Source organism: Lutra lutra, chromosome 13, assembly GCF_902655055.1.
Source record: "Lutra lutra chromosome 13, mLutLut1.2, whole genome shotgun sequence".
NCBI classification, from domain to species: Eukaryota; Metazoa; Chordata; class Mammalia; order Carnivora; family Mustelidae; genus Lutra; species Lutra lutra.
The window spans coordinates 90,522,264-90,539,620 of record NC_062290.1 but is presented as its reverse complement, the minus strand read 5'-3'; positions in this window follow the sequence as shown (position 1 = coordinate 90,539,620).

The window sequence follows — 17,357 nt, the reverse complement described above, 5'->3', positions numbered from 1 at the left end:
CCCAGAAGATGGAGACAGGGATGTAAGAGGCCTGGAGGAGGGCTGGGGGGTTCGGAGCTGCCTGGGGGCTTCCGGTGGAGCTGCTAGAGAGCTGAGCCCGTGGTCGGCCCAGCCAGGGGGGTCTTGTCCTTGAACCTCATGCCCTCGGGCAGGGGAACGTGTGGCCACCCGCCTCCGCCTAGTGCTCAGGACACCGAATGGCAGGCCTGGCCCGCAGCAGCGCCTACGGTCATAGCGACGGGGCGGGGCCTGAGTGACAGGCCTGCCACCTGGACCTGTGCCCTCCCATCTTGGGCAAGACACCACAACTCTGACTTCAGTCCCAACATCTGCAAAGTGGCAGGGTGGGCACCGATTCCTGCTTCCCACGGTGATCGTGAGGGTTGAATGAGCAGCCTCTAGTTCAGCAGCAGCTACACTTTCTGGAAACTCCTGACATGCCAGGTGCATGTGGGGACCCAACAACCATCAGTGGGTCAGGCACAGAAATGCCCATTTGCAGGTGAGAACACAGGTGGACACCAGGGTGACCTGCCCGAGGTCCTGTAACTGCCTCCAAGGATGACGCAGGCAGCCCCGGGGGCCCATTCCCAGGTAAAGGTCGGGCTAGGGCCTCAGGTAGGGCAGATGCCCACCTCTGGGGGCAGAGAGCCCATCACTCGCCCACCCGCTCCCTCCCTCCCTCATTCACTTCTGGAACATGTGTGAATTGCCCTGCTGTGCTGGATTATGGATAAGGAAAGATCTACAAACTAGTTGGCGGCCCGCAGAAGCATCTTGTGAGAGTTCTCAGCCCCCACAGATTGCTGGACGGCAGGCTCCTTCTCCAAGCCCAGAGACCACCGCGGCCTCTCCTCGGCACACATTCCCCTGGCTGATGGGCCCCACAAGGAGTGCCGGCCGAGGGGGGCGCCTGGAGGCCCGGGGTGTCTGTTCCCCTGGAGGGGGCCTGCCTGGCGTGGCTGGGTCACACCGTGCCGAGACAACCACCAGGCTCTTTGCCATTCCAGCTGCCATCGGGTGACATTTCCTGGAGGCTCACTCCACGCCAGGCACAGGCACTGCCTCCTTTCAGCTCTGCCACCCCAGGGGGAATGTGTTTTTTTGTCTTTTTTTTTTTTTTTTAAGATTTTATTTATTTATTTATTTGAGAGAGAGAGAGAGCGAGAGAGAGAGAGAGAGAGAGCACGTGGGCAAGCAGGGGGAGCAGCAGGGGGAGAGGGAGAAGCAGGCTCCCCGCTGAGTAGGGAGCCCGATGTGGGGCTCGATGCCAGGACCCCGGGATCATGACCTAAGCCAAAGGCAAATGCTCAAGCAACTGAGCCACCCAGGCACCCCAAGAGCGGGGGGTATGTGTTTTAATGGCTTCTTTTTTGTTTGTTTTTTTGTTTGTTTAAGTAAGCTCCACACTGAGTGTGGAGCCCAGAGCAGGACTTGAACTCATGACCCCAAGACTAAGACCTGAGCTGAGATCAAGAGTCAGATGCCTCACCGACTGAGCCACCCTGGCACCCCTTAATGGCTTCATTTTAACAGCTGGAGGTGTCAGATCTGAGTTCCTCTGTGCTCTCCGTGAGTTCCTCCTGTGCTCTCGGCCACCTGCCCATCAGGCCGGGACACCTCACCCAGTTCCAGCCCCCATTCCTGTGGCCTCAGTCACGGCCGGGCATAGGTGTGGCTGCTCCGGGCACATCTCCAAAGCTTGGTCCCAGGGTCCTGACTCTGCATTGAGCCGAAGGTTTTCTCCACCCATGTCTGCGGATTGACACCGTACCTCTGTCGAAGCCGGGACTCCACTCGCCTACCCTTTCTCTGTAGATCCCTGGACTCTTGACGGCACCGCCCTCCTGTCCCGGGGGCAGCGTCCGTACTGCCGGGGGCCCCTCGCTCTAGAACTTTCCTGCATGGCCCCTGGGGCTCAAGAGAGCAGAGGGCTTAGGCGAAACCGTCCCTCATCTGATCCTCCTCTTCCACCTTCTGTCTCCTGAAGTCCGCTCTCCTAGGTGGCTGCTGCTGGACCCTGGATGTCCATCAGGGAGTCTGAAAAAGCTGGGCTCCTGGGTCTCACATGGCAGATTCCAAAAATGCCACCAGCCTGGACATCCCTGTAGCATGTGTTCAGTGTGGTAAAATACATATTACACAAAATTTACCATTTTAATCATTGTCAGTTTCGATGGAAATAAATACAGCCACAATGTCGTACAAGCATTCCCACTACCTCAGTTCCAGAACTTTCCTCCATTCCAAGTAGAAACCCTACACGCATTAGGCAGTCAGCCCCCATTCTCTCCTGCCCTCCCCCGGCCCCTGCAACCTCTCGGCTGCTTTCTGTCTCTACGGATTTGCCGAATCTGAATATTTCATACAAATGGAATCATACTGTATGTGGCCTTCTGCAACTGGTTTCTTTTATTTACCATAATGTCCCCAAGGTCCATCCATGTAGCAGGTGTCAAAGCCGCCTTCCTTCGTACAGCGCCGTATTTCTCCGAGGACCTATCGCGTCTCGTTTATCCGTTCACCCGCTGATGGACACGGGCGTCGCTTCTATCTTTGTCTATTGTGAATAACACGGCGACCCAACTGGGTGTACAAATAGCTCTTTGAGACCCCGCTCAAAATTCTTTTGGGGTCACGCGAGAACTCTACGTTTAATTTTGGGGGGAGCTTCCATGCTGTTTCCCACAGTGGCTGTGCCATCTGGCACGCCCACCGACAGGGGTCAAGGCCTCTAATATCTCCCCGTCTTGCGATCATGGGTTTTGTCTTGTTTTTAAATACAATACCATCCTAACGGTGTGCAGTAGTATGTCCCAGGTTTGATTTTCATTTCCCTAATGGGGGCCGCCCATTTCCTTCCCTTGCCTACCTGCTCTCGCTGGAACTGTGGGTGTTCCTGTTGGATTTTCGGATTTTCTCGGGGCTCTGATGGGCTGCGCATGGGGGTAGCTCCTGGCTTGCCGCGGTCAGTGCTTCCCTACCTCGTTTCATTCCATTCTTGACAGCAGCGTGTCATTTTTTAAAAAAAAAGATTTATTTATTTGAGAGAGAGAGAGTGTGCATCCATGGGGGGGAGGCAGAAGCAGACCCCCCACTGAGCAGGGAGCCCCATGCGGGGCTCGATCCTGCAATGCTGATCTGAATGGTCTGAGCTGAAGGTAGCCGCTTAACCCACTGAGCCACCCAGGCACCCTCTCATGAGAGTGTCCCGAGGCCCTGTTTGCATGTTTGCTTTATAGACAGCAGATGCCCGGAGAAGTGTTCTCCGAGAGGCAGGGAGCCCGCAGGGCCCCAGGTAGGGTAACGGGACCTCACACACTGTTTGTGGCTGGTCCCTGTGCTGATTGGAACCAAGGTGCGCAGATAGGTGAGTGTTTGAAAGGTCCCCACATTGGCCCAGGTGTGCCTGATTGCAAAGTCCTCCCCTCCTCCCTCCCAGGCACAGGCTCCCAGCAGGGGGGGGGTCCGGGGGCGGGGGGGGGGGGGGGGGTGGTTGGCAAACTATGGCCCACAGGCCAAATCCAGAGCTAAGGGGGTGTTCCCATGTTTCAAGGATTGAAAAAAGAAATCAGAGGTGAATATACAAACCCTAAAACATTTACTGTCAGGCCCTTCACAGGAAGAGATTGCTGACCCCAGCTTTGCCCTGACATATATCGCTGGGCCCCTCAGGTCCTGGGGAGGCCAGGGTGCCCTGGGGAGAGGGGGATGGGCCTCCCAGCAGTGGCTTGTCAAGACCCAGATGTGGGCGGAGGGCCAAGGGGTAGCAGCACAGCCAGGCTCCCCGGGGCAGCGGCAGCCCCGGCCCAGTCCCCGGTGCCAGCCTCAGCTCTGGGCAGCTCAGCCCTCCCCCATCTCAGGAGGAGGTGAAAAATGTGACACCGCAAAGTGGGACATTAAAGTTTAACGGGGGCGATGCATACTTAATGGGGCTTAACAAAGCATCCTTAAAGACATCCCAGACAGCCCCCCGGGGGCGGGGGCAGCCTGCTCCCTCCCTCATCTGTCTGTGCTGGTGTCCCCTGGGACAAGCTGGCCTTCCTCGCTCCTGCCAGAGCCAAGTGCGGCCTGTGGGGTGGGCTCGGAGGGAGCGGCCCTCTCAGTATTAACAGTAGGAAGGTGTCTGAGGAGCCGCGTGAGCAGGGACGCCGCTCGGCTGCCGGGCCCCATTCCAAGAAGGACCCCCTACCCACGCCGTGGGGGGTGCCCCAGGTACCCCCCCACCGTGTCCCTCATTAGGGGCCACTGCTGGGGCTGGAGGGGGTTTGGTCCAGGTTTGGTCCCCCAGAGGCTTTGGTGTAAGAGGGGCCCCAGTCGTGGACTATGACGTCCCTGCCTGAGAATCAGAGATCGCAGATTCTCAGAATCATGGTGTCTCAGAAGGGCTGCCCCAGACCCTCTTGCCTTTTGACCAAGTCAGAGCACAGAACTCACTTTGCACCCCCCATCCATATGACTTTGGGGTTACAGCCTCCTCTCAGAGCCACCTGAAAATTCTTGGGGGGTCCCTGGGGGCTTCTCACAAAGAGCCCACCAGCCCTTCCTGATGTCCTGTCTTCCCGGTCACGCGACAGGCACCCCACCCAGGATGGTGGCCTGGAAGGGTCAGGCTGAGTCCCTGAAACTCACCCCTGCGTTCAGCCGCATCTCCTCCCAGGAACCCACACCCTCTGTGCCCTGCCGCGGAGATGCCCCTGCCGTCCAGGGCTCTAGCAGCCCACAGCCGGGCCTCCGACACCTGGCCCTCCCCTGTGGCATGTTTCAAGAGCTGCCCCCGGCCCTGTATGTCCAGCAGGGAGCTTGGGATCTACACCCGCAAGACTGGTCCTGGCCCTGGGGTCCCCCGTTGATGTGATGGGACCCCGTCATGGAATGGCCTGGACCAGATACCAGTGGGGTTGGGAGTGGGAGCACTGTTGACACCCGCCTCTCCTTTGCCCGTTGCTGGCACCGTCCCTCCTGACTGGCCCCACTGACTGTCCTCCTCACTCCCTCTCCTCCTTCCCAGCCTGGTTCAAGCGGCCCCTGGTCAGCCCCTCGCTGTCTCCTGCCACCGTGAGGGTGAACTTCCACCTGATCATGTCGAGCCCCTGTTTAGAACTGTGGGAGTCCTGGGACGCCGGGGTGGCGCCGCTGGCCGAGCGTCTGGCTCTTCACCTCAGCTCAGGTCGTGATCTCAGGGTCTGAGATCGAGTCCCACATCAGGCTCTGCTCAGCCTGGAGTCCGCTTCAGATCCTTTCCCCATCCTCGGCTCCTCCCCGTCCAGCTCTTGTGTGCTCTCTCGCTCTCTCTTTAAAATAAAGAAAGATATAAAATCTTAAAGACAAACAAACAAACACCAAAAACCTACGAGAGTCCCTGGTTCTCTCTCCACCAAGGGAGTGAGGGGGAGTGTCTCCGCCAGGGTAGTGTGTCCCATGCAGGGGACAGACGGTCTTGTCTCCAGCTGCCCCCCCTACACATATCCCTTCCTGCTCATCCCTTCCCACCTCCTTTCACCTCCCCCCTGCATAGCTGCCCATCATCCTCTGGTGCCTGTGTCTTCACCCTGCTCCCCTGTCACAGGACCCTGTCTCTCTGTCTCGTCACCTGTCACACCGGCTACCCTCCCCCTCCCTTCTGCTCTTTGTCACTTCTTCAGGGGACCCTTCCTGACCAAGTCAGACCCCCGAGGGTACTCCTGCCCAGCCTGGGGTTACTGTCCCTTAGGGTGCACAGCACCAAGGCTACCTGGCACCTCCCCAAACGTGAGCCCAAATGACCCATCTGGCACCCAAGGGCACTGGCTTTGCTATAAGACTCCCCACACCACCCCGACTCTGGGTTCGGGGGGGGCACCCCACCCTGCCATTGACTCAACTCTTACTTGTCGAGCCGCTGCTCGGGGCCAGGCCTGGTCCCCTGGGCCCTAAAGTGGCACTTTGGAGGGGGTAGCCCAAGTGTCCCAAGGTCCGCCCACAGAGGGGCCCTTCCTTAGAGCAGACATGCCGCACCCGTCCTCTTCTAGTGGCCTCCGCAGGCTGACATCGGGGCCACTCACAGACCTGAGCAGGCCCGCCGGCCAGGGGCAAGGGGGGTCAGATCCACCTGGAATTGGGGAGCTCAGCTCATTGAGTCAGAATCAGTGATTTTTCTGTGCTAAAGTTTGGGTGCTCTGACAGAGCACGCACCCAGGCCAGGGTGAAAGACGGGGTCACGGACGCAGGATCTGCAGAGCGACTTTGGTGGTGGTGGGAGAGGCTGGAGAGGCCGTGGGAGGACAGGGGGAGGCCATCGGGGAGCCAGGGGCCCTTAAGCACCCCACCCCACCCCAGAAGAGCCCTGATGTGAGACGGGGGGCTTCTGTGAAAGAGCTCGGGCAAGCCGTGAGTTGTAGCTAAAACGGAAGAGCACCCCTCGTTTGCAGACCCTGCAAGTGCGGCTGGGTGGGGGTTGGGGGCTGTCTCCAGGTCAGGCTGAGTCCCACGCTAGCAGGACCCAGCTGTGGGGACGGGAGTGAGCCGGGGAAGGCGGAGGGGGGCCTGGCGACATCTGGAGTGGTGTGTCACGTCTCTGCGTTCTTGCGCAAGAGGAAGCAGGTGTCCTGGCAGCTTCTCGATGTCTCTCCAGCCCCCTCGGTGTTCTACCCCCTACCAGACGCCCCACACCCACCCTCCAAGATGGCACGAACGAATCAGCCGTCCTCACATTTGGGAAGCATTTTCAAATTCCTTTGCCGTGACTGATTTCTCTTTTTTAGAAAAAAAAATTTTTCTCTTAAACATCCTGGGATGCCCACGGTTTCATGATCCGAAGATTCTCTGGTTTGGGGACTCTGTGGTTGGAAGATTCTGGGAGTTAGAGAGTTCCATTTGGCATCTAGGGGGCGGGCAGCTGACTGGTCCAAGGCCCCCTAACACAGGCGGCAGAGCCCTTCCTGGTCTCCGTTCTTTCCGGCCTTTGTCCTTCTAACCAGTCACGTCGGCTAAGGGATGAGTCCACAGCCAGTGCCCAGCTGCTGGCCTCTGGACAGAGGTGTTCAAAGACCCTCACCTCCTCTCTCTCCATCAAGGGCACAGGAAGCCTGTCCTTCTGGGCCACCCTGCTTGGGGGCAGGGTCCTTGTGTGTTGGACCGTCGGACCACACGGGCACAGTTCCCTCCTCATTTTCTTCTTGGGTCTGAGGGCCCTTTATCCCCCTACACGCCTGGGTGGGCAGTCCAGGTGCTGGCCGCAGGAAGGGACCCCATGTCCCACCCCACCCAACTGACCTTCCACCGGCCTCCTCACCACGTCCGTCTGTCCCATCTGTTACCCCTTTGCCAAGGGACTTCATAACCCCTGTCTTCTTTGACCTCCACGGTGCCCTGGGAGGCAGACTTGATTAGCAGATGGGGACACTGAGGCCAAGGACGGGGTGTGACTTGACTGAGTTCTCATTCACAGGGCATGACGGAAGAGGCGACTGGCTGACCACACTGGGGACTCAGGGAACCTGACTCAGCCCTGGCTCTACCCATTGCCCTCTCTGGGTTCCCCACACTGGTCACAGTGGGCACCCCAACACCCATGAGGGCACTTCCTGAAGTGTAACCTCAGGGGAGCGTCTCAGCCTCTGTGAGCCTTTGTCGGGGCACGCACAGGCTGGGAGGAAATTTCGGTTCAAAGGAGGGCAGGAGAGAGAGAGCTTGGGCTAGAGAGGAATTGTGGGGGTCCAGAACCTTGGGATCAAGACAGGAGACCACCCGGGCCACCCCTTGCCCAGGATGGAATGTCCTAGTACATCCTATTGGGTTGGAGTCCCATGTTCGACAGCCCGAAGCCCCCGTCCTACCCGTCTCAGACAAGGACCGCAGAGCTGAAGGCCCTTTCTGGGCTTCACATCACTGAATTCCCAAACCGTGGCCATCCCACAGGAACCCAACACCATAGGGCTTTGCCTGGCTGCTCGGAGGAGGACGCCACGCACCAGACCCACTATCCCCTGCCACTGTCACCATGGTGGCAAGGCCTCTTGGCAGAGGGGACACCCAGGCTGGGTTGCAGCCCCCATCACAGCACCCAAGCTGTTGATGATGGGGGAAATTTAAAAAAAACAACAAAAACCAGATGCTCCTTTGAACATTTCTGGCATTCCCAAGGCTAGGAGTTGCTTCCAAATGCCACTAACTTCCTCTCCCATGATGCCTCCTGTCTTCTGCTCTGAGCATCTCCACCCTCCCGGCCGGCATCAGGATGACAGGAGGGACTGCACTTCCTCCCCCTTCCTCCCTGCCACTCCTCGCCTCCTTCTTCTCTCAGCCACTGAGCCTTCCATCTCCCTGCCTGCCCCCCAACCCCACTGCCGGCCTCCCCCAGGAGCCACATTTCTGGCCACTCCATCTGGCCCTGTGCCCAGGCCCGACACTGATGACCCCCTCACCTGCCCCCTCCCCTGCTCCGGAGAGGCCATGGCCTTTGCCAGCCCCCAGGGGCCTCCTGCAGAGGAAATTGAGCCCTAGCTGTGCTCCAGAGAGGAGAGACGTGATTCATGACAGCGGCTCTGCTGTCGTCCTCCCTCCCGGGCTCCGCAGAGCAGCGGGGAAGGGGCTGGACCTCTCAGGGGGCTTCAGGTGGCTGGCCACCTGCCAGCTAGCAGGACGGGCCAAGACCCAGGCACCGGGCCTTTCCTTGACACCAGGGTCTGGTCAGGGAAAGAATCCAGGAAGTCGGGTGTCGGGGGCGGGGGGTGGCTCTGCTGGGTGTCCTGGGTCCCCTTTGGGCCTTGGCTCCCTAGCTGGACATGGAGGGGATTTAGGCCGAATGGCCTCTCCTGGCCCTTCCGACTTTGATATCGTAGGATTTTAGAACAGCCGCCCCCTTCCACTAGCCCATCTCCACCACTAAGGGAAAATAAAAGGGAAAAAATAACACCCACCCCACCTAATCCTTTCCCGGCTTATACCACGCAGCTCAGCTCTCTTGCGGGTCCTCTGGGGGATGATGGAAATCTGAATTTAAATAGAGTTATGTCAAAAGAACATTACGCGGCACAGTCCCAGCAGGGAGAAGGCCTGCCGAGTCGCAGAGGCAGGCCTGCGGTCGGCACGTTCACAAGGGAGGCCAGCACCTTCGGACAATTACAATCAGGACGGCTTGATTAGCCCTCCTCCCCGCCTCCCCTTCCCATGAATCTCCTTAATAGCTAGCTGCCTTCTCTCGGGGCGCTGGGGCCGGCCGCGGGGGACCAGCCGGGTGTGGATAATCTCCCGGTAGCACCATGATGCCATCCACGACTAATGGGGACTCCAAACCAGCTTTCCGGGTGGCTCGCTTTCTCCTCCTGGCTGGGGGCAGCCACCAGCCCGGGACGGGATTAGAGCATGGCTGTCGGCTCTGAGCTGCAGGCTCAGGCATGGGGCTCTGGGCGGAACGGAGCTGGGGCCGTCTCCCCTGCACAGTCCTGAGCCCATCTCCCCTGGGCCCCCACACTCCCTGGTCTTTCCCATTGCCTGGGCGCCTTGGAGGGAAGTCTGCCGACTGCCAGGCACCGAGCAGGGACTCAGGGCAGGGCCCTCCTTCCCCTGCTCCCCAAAGCTAGGGTTTAGGTAACACTCAGCAAGGTCAGCTGTGGAAGGCGGGCAGGCCCAGCAGCATGGGCTTGTCTTAGAGGGGGCACTTGCTGGCCCTCAGACACATTCTTTTTTTTTTTTTAAAGAATCAATCAGGATTATTTATTTGACAGAGAGAGAGTTCACAAGTAGGCAGAGAGGCAGACAGAGAGAGAGAGGAAGGGAAGCAGGCTCCCACTGAGCAGAGAGCCTGATGTGGGGCTCGATCCCAGGACCCCGGGACCATGACCTGAGCTGAAGGCAGAGGTTTAACCACTGAGCCACCCAGGCGCCCCAACCTCAGACACATTCTTTGCCCAGAGTCTCACAGTCTTGCCTGGAAATTTCTGCTGCCTTGGAACATTCTGGGTGAGTCCAGATCATCCCACCCCCAGTTCTCCTCTCCTGGCCATGTGCCAACTCTTCTGCGTGGGGCCCCAAGATCCCATTTGGTACCTCTGAGTAAATTAAAAAAAAGGTGCCTTTCTCAGACCCTACAACCTTTCTCAGCCTCATGCAGGGCACAGCCTGGACAACTATCCTAGGCGACCCTGCCTCATTTCTCTGCCTGAACTCTTAGAGCAAAAACTCCTTTTGCGTTAACTGCAAGTCAGTTGGATACCCCAGGTGCACCGGTCTTGCTGGGCTACAAACAAAGCCAGTCTGGGTCTCGGTTTGGGCTCAGCTGGCCCGCCCCCCCACGTCCAGGAGCGGCTGCTTTACAAGGAGCTGTTCTACAACTTGGAGTCAGCCCAGGCAGTCCAGGAGTCTTGTTGGCTCGTTTCCTCCTTCCTTCCTTCCTTCTTTCATCATAACCAAGCCCCTACTCTGTGACAGGAGCAGCCGCAGTTCCTCTAGTAAGAGCTTCCTCCCCTGTCCTTTCTGGAAGAAAGCTGCTTCGCCCGAGAGGCCGGGACCTCCTCTGCAGGCCCCAGGAGGTCAGGCAGCGGGTCAGGTGCAGACTCGGGTAGCTGGGGGCTGGGCAGAGGGAGGCCAAGGCCGATGCTTTCCAATGATGCTGGGCTCAAGACAGTGTGGGAAAGAAGGCAAGAGATTCCAAAAGCAAGGCCAGAGCGGGGCCACAGGGATGAGGAGTCTTAAAGATGGTCCTGCCCTCCGACCCCATAATTCTGTTCCTGGGAATCCACCCTAAGGAAGTAATTAGCAAGGCCCAGGGCAAGGGAGGGCGAGGTGTGTGGTTCACAGCAACTAGAAAATAGAAATAAATGTCTAAAGATAAGGGGGAGGGGACTTCCAAACACCACATCCTCCCACCCCAGCTCTGGAGTCTGAAGACCCGGCTATAAATCTCCAGTCTACAGCTGTAGGACCGGCCCATGCCTCAGTTTCCTCTTCCATAAATGGGGAGAGCATTAGGGCTTCACTGCTGGTTCCTGTAAGGGTTAGGTGCCTTAGCACGTGCAGCACGCCAAGTTCTGTGCCCTGCGCACAGATCATCCTCTGTAGGTATTAGCTAAGATCATCATTAATAGGACTAACTATCAGGGTGAGCTTTGAATTTTGAGGAAATCAAAAATTTTCACTATCAGGTTATGAAGTGTGTGTATAAAACCTCTGTCTTGTACAGCATGGCTTTAGCCCGAAGCCCTTCTCTGGGTCAACGGCAAGACCTGGTCACTGGGGCACAGACACCATTGTCACCTCCAGCAGCCCACCTGCCGTGGCCAGTATCTGGTGCATCAAAGCTGGGGGCGGGCTACAAACCTAATGGGTCACATGGGAATTTGCAGAGTGGTCTCGAGAATGGATGGGAGTTGCAGGCACAGGGTCTGGCCATGAGCAGTGGCTCCCTGAGAAGCAGAGAGGGGCTTATCAGGATCCCAGCCAGCGCCACAAGGGGCGAGGGAGGGCGAGATGGGGAAGGAAGACAGCTGGCAGAGGGTGAGGGAGCAGCGACATTTATACTCCATCCTTCCAGCTCCCAGCCCCGCTGGCCGAGGGATGCCCCTGGGGAAGAGGCTGTGGTTACAGGTCTGGCACATTCTGGAACGGTGAGTGCTGAGTGTCCCTGAGGGTAGGGATCCTGATATTTTCCCATCTTGAGCCCAAGGGCCTGCCCACAAAACACCGCCAAGCCCCTTCCCTGCCCGTGTTGCATATTTGTACGTTCAAACTGGTCCCCCCAACTCTGCTGTCCCATATGGGCCCACTTCTTTCTGCCACTAACACCCCCCTCTGAGCTGCCTCCACCCCTCACCGGAGGTGAGAACAAGCAAGGTCCTCCGGGGTCCCTGCCTACCCTCCAGACCCTCTCGGAGCCTGTCCTTGACATGGCAGCCGAAATGCACTTGTGAGAACACTGTGCTCCCACCTCCAATCCTCTGATGGATTCCTATAATGATCAGTGTAAAACCCAAACTCATTACCTGCCCTGTATCATCCCTCCCTCCTCCCCTCTCTGACCTCACCTCTGCCCTCCTTGTTCACTGTGTTTCTACCACAGGGCCCGTTGTCATGGCTTACCATGCCAGTCTTTTTCCTACCTCAGGACCTTTGCATCTGCTGGCCCATCTGCCTGGAGAGCTCTCCCTCCCAGCCTTCCATGATAGGTTCCTTCAAACACCAGCTCCTCTCCAGTCTTCCCATCCTCCACCAGCCACTCTGTAGGACAGGCCCCCTGTTTTGAACCTATCTTGTTTGTTCACTAGAATTAAGCTCTACGTAGCAGGTGTTCAATAAATATTTGTTGAAAGAACTCGCCGGTAGATTGGACGTGGGAGGGGAAAGCATGAGAGTTTTCCCTGGGAGTTCAGCTGGTCAGGGGAGCTTTCTGGTAAGACTCCAGAAGTGACGGGGAAGGAGGGACAGATTCCATGGGAACCACGGCTCTGGAGCACTGGGCCCTACCGGGGCAGTTGGCTCCCCTCTGAGATTTGGGACGAAATTTTCCCAGGAGGCGTCCAGGCGGAGTGCTGCTCTGTCTCCCGGCTGGGCCCTCTCTCCCCAGCCTCCCCTGCCCTCCAGGCGAGACCTGAAGGATGAGATGGGGGCACCTGGAACCACAGGGCTTTGGGCTCCAGGAAACCCGGGACCCAGGGCGCAACACAGAGCCAGGGCACATCCCCCAGGGACCTGGAGGAGAGAACCCACCTGCTCGCCAAGTTAGGTGATGCGGAAGCCAGGAGGGTGACAGGGAGATGCTTCCCCATGGATGAGTGACCACCGGCCTATTCTCATGGATAGCGGGCTTTGCCTTTATTCTCTCTGCACGCTGCCAGCTGGCCTTGGCCATGGCACAGCCACGTCGAAATAATTTTGGCTATGATTTTTTTCTAAGGGCACCGACCCTTTGCTCCTGGGTGGCAGTGGGGGCCGGGCCACACAGCTGGATGGGGCGGGGGGAGCTAGAACAGTGATTGACATGCTGACACAGATGCGAGGACGAGGTTTGACCAAGATGCCAGTGTCCTCAGCGACGCAAATGACAGTCCAGCTGCTCTCCTGCCACTGCCTGAAGACGGGCCGGATGGGGATGGAGGACACCCGTCTGGGGCACAGCCGTGCCTGCAGACCGAATGCCATGCATGTCCCGAGGGCCCATGAACTTGGGCGGTGGGTTCAGTAGCTGGGGGGAGGGCAGGGGGCTGCAGTCAGTGTTTGTGGAATGACCCAGTTAGCGAAGGAAGGGATGGAGTGATTGAGAGACGGGGTTCCAGCAGACATAGTAGAGCCACCGAGATGCACCGAGGGTCTCAGATGAGCAGTGGGAGAAAAGCAGGTGAGATGCGCAGCACCCGTGCCCTGGGCACTGCTCATGGAGTGTCACATTGGAAAGCTGTTTCTTTTCAGGTTCACCCTTCTCCTGCCCTATCATCCCGCCGTTCTGTTCCTGGGTATACGCCCAAACAGCGTGTGCTCGTGGGTAACAGGACATGCGTCCAAATGGGCACGACCACCCTGTTCTTAACAGCCTCATGTGGACAGAGCCCGAATGTGCGGCCACCTTTACGCAGATGGCGGCCGAGCCGTAAAGGGAACACCACTGGTAACGGAAAGGAGCACATCGCTGGTAAACGTGCAGCCCGGATGCCTCTGTCTAAGAAGTCAGACCCAAGAGAGTACATACCACATAAGTCTGTGACACAAAGTTTCAGAAAAGACAAAACGAAGCTCTGGCAATAGAAATCAGAAGCGGGTGGGGTGGGGGGTGGAGGGGGAAGGGGTGGCATTTGTGACTGGGAAAGGGGCATGCAGAACTTTGCAGAACAATAAACATGACCGGCACGGTAGTCCAAACCAAACCTTACCCTTAAGATCTGCATGTTTTAGTATATGGATATCAGACTTTATTTTATTTTTGTTTTTGAGAGAGAAAGAGTGTGTGTGGGGGGGTGCAGAGGGAGAGGGAGAAAGAGAATCTCAAACAGTATCCACGCCCAGCACGGAGCCCAACACGGGGCCTGATCTCACGACCCCGAGATGGTGACCTGAGCTGAAATCAAGAGTCGGATGCTTAGCCCACTGCACCAACCAGGCACCCCTAGGCTTCATTTATTTAAAGTTAAGAAAAGAAAAATAGGCACCAGAGAAGAGACGTTTGTGGTCAGCGATACAGTAGACTAGACACAGACCACCAAAAGCCTACAAACGCCAAGTACGATGTAACAAACATCCTGTCCAATGTTTAGCGAAAACGAAAACGAGAAACGTGAACAGAGGCCAGAAACAGCAAGGGGGCAGGGGCCCCGCGTGGAGATGGCCTGACAAGGAACGTGACCATCCGACAGGGAAAGAGTTTCTGCTACAGATAACACCTGCAGGCCTGTTCTTGTGAAAATTTGGTTTGAATTTAATCTACGCTCAAGACGAGCGCTGAAAATGGCCCTCGGTTCGGGGTGTCTTCAGACGCCTCCCTGAACCAAAAGCAAATCCAGGGTAGGCTGAACTCACAGCCCAGGACACACCAGATTCCCGCCAATAAAGTTCTGACAAAGATAGCACACACAATCCAAAATTACAAAACACACTGGGAAATGCCACCATGGGTGAGTTGAAAGAAATAAAGGGCTATAATTACCCCGGGGTTAGCACTCTAGGGACCTTGGTGTATACGGTACCTTACAGTGTATATGGTCCAGAAAAGAGGTTTGGGGCGCCTGGGTGGCTCAGTTGTTAAACATCTGCCTTCGGCTCGGGTCATGATCCCAGGATCCTGGGATCGAGGCCCACATCGGGCTCCCTGCTCAGCGGGGAGCCTGCTTCCCCCTCTCCCTCTGCTCAGCTCGACCTCAAGTTGTGATGTTCGCGAGATGCCTAACCTTGAGCAACATCTTTGACCTTCACGTACACCAGTCGTTTCTTTTATCTGTGAAATGGGGAATATAAGTCACAGCAGCTGCCTCTTAGGTTCCAGCGAGATCTTCTGGTGGAAATCCCAGCGGCCTGCATGGTGCTGGCTGTCAGTAACATGGTAGCTATTGTCACTGCTCTAGAACGAAAACTGAAATGACTCAAGCTCAGGTCACCTGCTGGGCGGATCTCCTATTAGGCTGAATTCTGGACCTCCTGCCCTCCCCTCCTGTAGCTGGACCCTTCACTCTGCCTCGTGCTGACCTTGGCGGTGGGTGGGGTTCTCCCCTTCCATTTCTTGAAGCACCAAAGACAGAGGGTAACGAATGGCATCCTTCTACAGCACATCCCTGAAAACCACTCTCTGCGAGAGCGCACATCCCCCTGCACCAGCTCTGAGGGTCCCAGGCCAGCCTACCCCCCACCCCTGGGCCCCGCATGGCCTCTCTTCCCTCTTCCTCTCGGCCGCTCCCCTCCAGCTGCTGTTGCTGAAACCATGCTTCTCCGGGGTTTCTGGCTTCCCTCCGGTGTCCTGCCCTCCGCTCCCTTAAGCCTCAGCTTTTCACACCTAAATGGTCTATCAGGATTTTCTGCTGCATAGAAAACCAGACCTCTGCTTCTAGCTTTTAAAATAACATCGTCCTTGATGGCTCTGCGTTTATTGAGCACGGACTACGTGTCAGAGGGTCTCAGGGAAGGGCTGGAGGCACAGAGACAAATGGACGAGTGCCCTCTTGCCCGTAACGACGGAGTTCTCCTGCTCCCGGACTCCAGTCCTAGCCCCCAGGACCTGGCCTCGGCTCACTTTTCTCTGGTTACATCTGCCAGATGGCCTCAGGACACCCACACGGCACCCCAGTGGACTCGGGGCGCAGCCCCACCGCCCCTGCACGGCGCACCAACACTCACACACTCACACACGCACGCCCGCTCCATGCTAATTTTCGCCTTTGATGGCGGCCTCTAGACTGTCATCACCACTCAGTGTTGACAAAGCAAAATAAAAAATAAAAAGAAAGAAAGAAATCCACCCTGTCACTTGGGCTCCCCCCACCTTCCCCCCCCCACCGCCGGGCTTGGCAGCCCCCACCCCCGCCCCCGTCTTTGTATTATAGGTTTATGTCAAGGTATGTTGGATTCTAAATTAAATGTCAGCCCACTGTACATTTCTGGCTCCAGCCGCAGAAAATGAGGAGCTGGTGCTGGAGACCATCCAGTTGTTCAGCTCCCCGTGCCTAACCGTGAGGGGTGATAGGCCCATTGAATCACTGCACAGTAGCTTTCCATGCCACAGGAAGCCAAGATAAATTTATTTTTAATGATAAATGTGACTGTCAGAGTTAAGTTGAAACAGCTTTACGGCAAGAGCCCAGTGCCCTTGGCAGTGCAGGGCAGAGGCTGCGTGGATGAGGGCCAGGGGTCCCGACCTCCTGGCCGGGCAGACCCCCAGGCCCCACGAGCCAAGCACAGTTGACATTCGACCCACGTTTGCGAAGCCGCTGCTGAGACATCGCTGCATGTCTCGGGCCAGCTCTAGATGACAAAGAGGACAAGAGCCAGTGACAGAGAGAGGGGTGGCCGTGTAGAGACCCGAGTTCCAATTCAGGCCCCAACCCTTGCTGGGGGATCTCGACTGAGTGACTTAACCTCTCTGATCTTCAGTTGCCTCATCTATAAAGTGGGCCTGCAAACTGGTCCCACCTAGAGGTTTTTGGTGAGGATTACACGATATAAAATATATCACTAATGAATGGTATTTGGTATATGGAAAATGCGGAATGGCAGCTACTCATTATACCAGTTTATGTGACTTACCCGAGTCAGTTTTCCCATCCATGAAATGGGGATTACGGTAGCTCCCACTTAGGATGAAGAATACAGGGTGCTTAGCAGGGACCTGAGGGTGTGTGGGGGGGGAATGCTTAACAGATTGTAGCCCTTGAACAACCAGAACCCTGAATGCTGTCATCCGATGCCCCTGGCCATCTCTTATCTCCTTCATTGGTTCTCTTCTCCATCCCTCCAGTGCCAGCGTGACTCACTGCCCTGGACCCACTCCCTGCTAACAGAGGTGTCCTGCATCAGGAGGACCCCCACAGCCATGCCCTCCATCAGACTATGGTGGGCACCTGACCAAGGGCAGCTGTCACTGGCCTGCTGAGGGTCTACAATTGATGTTTTGGCCCCAAACGACAAGCAGGACAGATCAGCCTTTTTGGAATTTGCACTGAAATCCCAGACAGTTTTTTCTGTTGGTGGGACCAACATCGTGTCTAGGCAGCCACGGGCAGGGAAAATAGGGACGTGTGGAATTGGCGAGCCAGAGGGAGGAGGGTGAGTGGATGCCCAGGGAGTGTGCTGGGGCGCTGGGACAGCCTCGGGCCTATGCCATGCAACCTGGGGTCCTGAGTCCTGGTTCCCCCCAGGTCCTGGCTAGTCCCCAGATAGCCTCGATCCTGCCCTGACCAGTTGAG